This window comes from Uloborus diversus, chromosome 3 (genome assembly GCF_026930045.1).
Source record: "Uloborus diversus isolate 005 chromosome 3, Udiv.v.3.1, whole genome shotgun sequence".
NCBI classification, from domain to species: Eukaryota; Metazoa; Arthropoda; class Arachnida; order Araneae; family Uloboridae; genus Uloborus; species Uloborus diversus.
In genome coordinates, this window is record NC_072733.1 from 174,185,959 (window position 1) to 174,192,062 (window position 6,104).

A 6,104-nucleotide genomic window follows, 5' to 3' on the forward strand; every position below is an offset into this window, starting at 1 on the left:
ATAAAATACATTAAAAACAATGGTTTACGGATTTAGAAAATAGGTAGCGAGAAAGTAATTGCCTGCCCATTCGGACAAGTCATAGTTTGCACTTGATAAGAAATAAAATTGAGGCACTTTTAACCGTCAATAAGTAAAATAATAGGGATAATAGTTTTTCTAAGTCACAAAATAACATTATAGGAGTTTTTTTGTATGGTATTAAAAAATGGCAGTCTGCTACTCTGCAGCACGTTTTTAACTTAAAATAACCAAAATACCAGCCTAATCGGAAAAACCGTGGAAGTAACACGAAAAAAAAAAATATAGCAACTTTCAAAAAAAATTTTTTTTTTTTTAATTATAAATATTATAACATCTCTTTTTTTTTTCTTTTTTTTTTTCTTGTGATTTTTTATATTGAATAAATAAAGTGCTTTAGTTTTGTTTGTTTATTGATTCATTTTATTTATTTATTTCATTTTTGAAAAAAAAATAAGGATGTTACAGACAAGGCACTGGCACTCGAAAAATATTGCATTTCAGTTACTTTAACATTGGAATTTTGATCAAATGGCCATCCTTTGCCTTGCTTTTCAACAATTTTTAAAAAAATCATATTAAATTTTTTTCTTTTTTTAAAATTAAACTATTAATTGAGTATGCATTAAAGCAAAAACGACACCACCACCGAAGCATAGCAAACCTTTCTTTACCCTTTTATAGAACAAAATCAACAAAGTCGTTTATTACGCAGAAAAGAACTAGTATCACAACTTGCAAATTTATTGGCAGCAAACTGCTCTTTTAATTGCTCTTTTTAATTATTTTACTGTACTGCATGATATTAAAATACTTTTATTTCAATAATAAAAAGTAATATTACTGTTAGATCTTGTTTTGAAACTCTTAATGAAACACTATTTGCTCAAGTTGAATGAATGAATTACCATGTTTAAAATAATGGGATTCAATTAGAACATTCAACTGCGAGATGATACTTTTATACGTCTCATATGTGTTTGGAATGTTTAATTGATCTGCTTTCCTTAGTATAGCAAGATTTCTCAAGGTCTTGAGCTACACCGGTAGAATATTTGAAAATATCTAAAGTATGTTTTTTGAGTTACCGTCATAATGACTTTCATATAAGTGATTCTAAGTATAGCTGTTAATTTCATTCTTTATTTTCTCAATCATATTAAAGATTTAAACATTGCTTGACTTAGTATCTATGAATAACATATCGAAAAACAAAAACGAATTTTTATAACAAGAGCACTTGTGTTTCAGTTTCGGATGAGTTTTCTGCGTTATTACCGTACACAGATATTCTTGATTAATTATTTGTTGGAAATTTTGATGGTAAATATGTTACGGTAAAAGATCGAAACTTGAGTGTTTCGACTTTCACCGGTGATTCACAGGAAATATTCGATCTTTTTCCGGTGTCTATAGTATGTAAATGTTGATATAAACCAACATATGCCGATATTTACCAAACTTCGGACATTTGCTGTAACTTATATAGTAATGACCAAATATTTCGTTAGAACTAGCATGAGCTTGTTATGGTGTTTTTTTATCGTAGAAGGAAATAATTTGAGTCATCATCAGGTATGAATGACTCGAAAAGGACAACTGTGAGCCATAACTCGAATTATACTGTTTCGGTTTCTTCATAAAAAACTTTTTTCTTACAAAATGTATTTACAGTTTCGGAAAACGACGTCTCACCATCGTTACAATTTAATCGAAAATAAAACTCTGTACAGAAAATTTTAATTTATATTCATTCCCCTTGCCAAAGCAAAATTAAACATATATATATATATATATATATATATATATATATATATATATATATATATATATATATATATATATATATATATATATTACAAAATAAATCAACCGCAAAGGTCAACTGCGCCTGAAAAAAAGACATAATCCCTCCTTTTGATAACCGTTACTCGGTTATCAAAACTAACCGAATGAAGGTTATCAAAAGGGGGGACGAAACAATTTATCAAAACTTTAACTTACATAAATCTGTGACGAAACTTAATTTAACTGTAAATATAACTCTAAAATCAAAATTTCGCACCAAATTAAAAAGTTCAATTTTTTTTCTCGATCCAAATTTTTCCTCAATTCTTTTGAAAAGCTAATTTTATCAAAATGGTCCAGATCCGGAACTCATACCGTTTGGATAGCATGCAGAAGCATAGCTCGTGTTTATCCAATTCAATCGCCAGGGGTGATGGATACAGGTGACTAACGAAAGAGAAGAAACAACCAATGACATTGATTTTTTTTGAATATGAAAATGAATTTCACTCACCAAAAAGACTCACCCAAGCAAAATTTTTCAATGGCATCCAAGCCAGACCCTAGACTCCGAATTTCTGTTCCTCAGAGCCAGATGGACGTAAGTCATATTGATAATTTTACAGGGGAGAGGAAAAACTTTTTTCTGGCGCATGCAAAGGGTGGGACGTGCGCTCTTTGAACTCTGGTAAAAAATTACAAATAATTAAAAAAAAAAAAAAAAGAACTACGTTCACATGGCTCGATGCGGAATCGACTTCTACATGCACTAAAAATCGGAAAATCGCAATTTTTGGACTTGCGTCAGTCTGACTCTGAGATACAAATTTTTCCAAATAAACATTCTATTTTGATCGAATAGTATGTTTCAGTGCGTTGTGTGGCAAAAAAAAAAAAAAAAAAAAAAAAAAAATGCATGAAATAATTTTGTCCGGCTTTCTCATACGAATGCTCCTATGTGTCGCTAAACATACCATGAAACATGAAACATTTACTTGGACTACGCTAAAGCAGCTAATAAAACTAAAGATTTTTCAATTTATTTTGAAGATATCAGTATTTAACTATTTTAAGCGCTGAGTGTTTGTCTTGTCATCATGTTTTGCTTATAACGACAGTGGGTCATTCTAAGTATTTTTGATAAGGTTTTCCAGACTCTAAAGTTTTGCCAAATTCTTTCAATTTGAAAGTGTTGTGTAATTCCTAATGTTTGTAGAAAGCAACACTGTTCTTGTGTAATTTTACTAACTCAAGTGATTTTCAAAATTAAATGCTTCATTCAAAATTAATGTAAATGATTTTTTTTTCTTTCTTTTCTTAAGAGCTCTAGTTACCTACAATTATTTATTTATTTATTTATTTGGTTTGTTTTACCTAATATTTAAGAAAGATGCAAAAATTCGATTGACTGTTTTTAATTGTATATTATGCATGAAAGGGTTGAGTAAAATGTTTTTCCCCGTTAATCAATATTTTGATATATCTTCATATTACAGATTTAGGATTTATGAATAAGTCCTAGGTATGAATATGGTATGCGTTTTTAGTTTCATTTGTGTAATACTTTAAAATGAGAGTAAATTTGAGTCTGGGGATTGCTTTACTTAACGAGCGATTTTATCCAACTATTTACAAGCATCAAAATCTGAGAAATATGGCAATCTCAGAGGTTGGCATCTCAAGCATCTCTGGATGGTATAAAGGCGTTTTTGCATTCTCATAATTTTTGTACTGTCTTTTCAGTGGCAATAGTTCCTATAACCAATCACCCTTGGATACGAGCCAACATATGCCAGAACACAACGCATCTAATACCTGTAAGGTTAAAGATTTTTTTTTAATGCATACCATACCAGCCAACTTAAATGCATTTTAGTTAACTCGGTTGCACTTAAATTAGTTCAAGGTGACACCATTGACGAAATGTATCCTTAATTTCTACCATACTTGCCAAGGATATAGTCTGGGGTGTTAGTTTTCAGTCTTTTGATGGTTTTCGGCCATAAGAAATTTTTGAGACAGAACGTGATAAAATTTGTGAATGAGTCCAATCCGGGGAAAATTCTGCTTCCTTCTTTAAATTTGTATTCTTTTATTACATTGAGGAAATTGCTACTCATTAGCAAATGATGAAAATGAAATTATTCTTAAACAATATGAGATTTTTGAGACGAGTATTAAGTTCCAGATTTGGTCCTTTAATTTGTTAAAAACTAAATTTAATAACCAATTCTTTTTTTCTTTTCTTTTTCTTTTTTTGAAAAAAATCAGTGGGAAAGTGTTTTTAACTTTCACTCATGCATTTAGTTAATGAAGATTTTTAAGAAGATTAATTTTATTTCAACTAATAAGTATCAATGATGCTGTAGATTTCGGAATTCAAGGTTTAATGTTCTGAAAAAAAAAAGGCTGAAGTTGTCTATTGACTTCGTTTTTCTGGTAACTAAAAAATAGCAATATTGCATAAAAAAATAACACAATAAAGCTTTTTTTATTGAAACATGAATGGCATTGTTTCGTTTTGTGAAACTTATAAGACACATCAATAACTTAGTTTGAACTTTCTGTTTTATCCTGTGTTTGATATTTGTTTTCAAGTTATAATATAAAATAAGCAAATTGCATTATCATATATATATATATATATATATATATATATATATATATATATATATATATATATATATATATATATATATATGAGTCATTCCATATTGAACCATCAAATGAACCATGCAGCACCATTTTTGATTATGATGGAATTTGGTGCGTAATATGTATCAATATTCTGTACTTTAAAATCGTTATATTTTTTGCTTAGAAAAATTTTATTCCTGAGATATAACTATTGTTTTGCTCCACGGAAAAGTAAAATTTGGCATTTTTAATCTTTCTTCTAAAAGCTCTAGTTAATTTATTTAAAATAGTAGGAAGATGAAACACAACTTATTGTAAAGCTGACAGAATGAACTTTCATGCACAAAAATGAACGATTTAAGTTAAGTGTAATTAGAAATTTTCGGTGTTTAAATCATGATTCAAAAATTGATGTTGTCCTCAAGAAGTCGATGAGGGACTTGTAGTAGGAGGCTAATTTTTTTCCTCATGTAGATAGTTATGCATACTAGAAGCACACAAAAAAAATAGGCTAGTTCAAGTAGTTCTTCATGATGGAAAAATGGCCTAAATTTAAGAAAAAATGAAAAACGCGCTTTTTCACTCCGCAAAAACATCCTGTGGATTAAGGGATAAAATTTTGAAAATGTTAGGGTAAGAAAAGGAACTGTTACATTGCTGTTTTAAACAAAACAAAAACTATCTTGATTTTCTTAGGAGTAGATGAGATTTTTGCCTTTGGAAAAAAAAAATTGTTTTTGGCGAAAATGTTTTAAATGAAAAATTACGTTTTGTAAATATAGTTAATAAAAATTGAAAGCTATTTGTTATGCAAAATTATAATTTTTAAATATATTTCGATGAAATTTGGTTAGATGGCATTTTATTAGGTATTTATTCAGTATATTTAGTCTTTTTTAAGCAATGCGAAAGTCATTACTGTATTTAGTTCCGTTTTAAAGGGAAATACTGCAGCTTCTTACTCTAGCATTTTAAAATTATATCCCAAAACCCACAAGCCGTTTTTTGGCGAGTGAAAAAAAAAAACATTTTTTAAAATCTTTTCAAAGTTCAAGCAACTTTTTCACAATAAAAGACCGCCATTATCATCTTTTTCTCCTGTACTTTTAGCATGCATAGCTAAGTGTAACGGGGGGGGGGGGGATAGCCTTCTACTGTAAATCCTTCGTTGACTTTTTTTATGCTCGAAATGACAAAAGCAGCACATTTTGAACCACGGTTTGACCCCGGAAAATTTCTAATTAGGTCGTTTTTGTCCATTCGAGCATAAAATAACTTATAACAACAAGAGCCGACAGGAACAAGTTGACTGGTTTCGCTACGCGAACAGAGTCATAGGGACGCTAGTGTTTACTTGCAGAGTCTTTAACAGCTAGAAAATACTTCAATGTTTTGTTCATAAATGAATTATATAATAAATACAGCGGATATTAAGAATTTTTGTACGTTCTATAATTATATCTTCTTCACTTCTATGTCTATTCTATGATGCATGTCTATTCTATGATCCATACGAACGCATGCTAGTTAGGTGTCGTTCGCATAGTGCTACTATTCGCTATCGATTGGTTGATCACATGAAAGCTAATGACGTCAGCGATTAAAACACTCTGGTTTAGTCACCGGTCGACCGCTAGCGCTATGCGAACGTAACATTA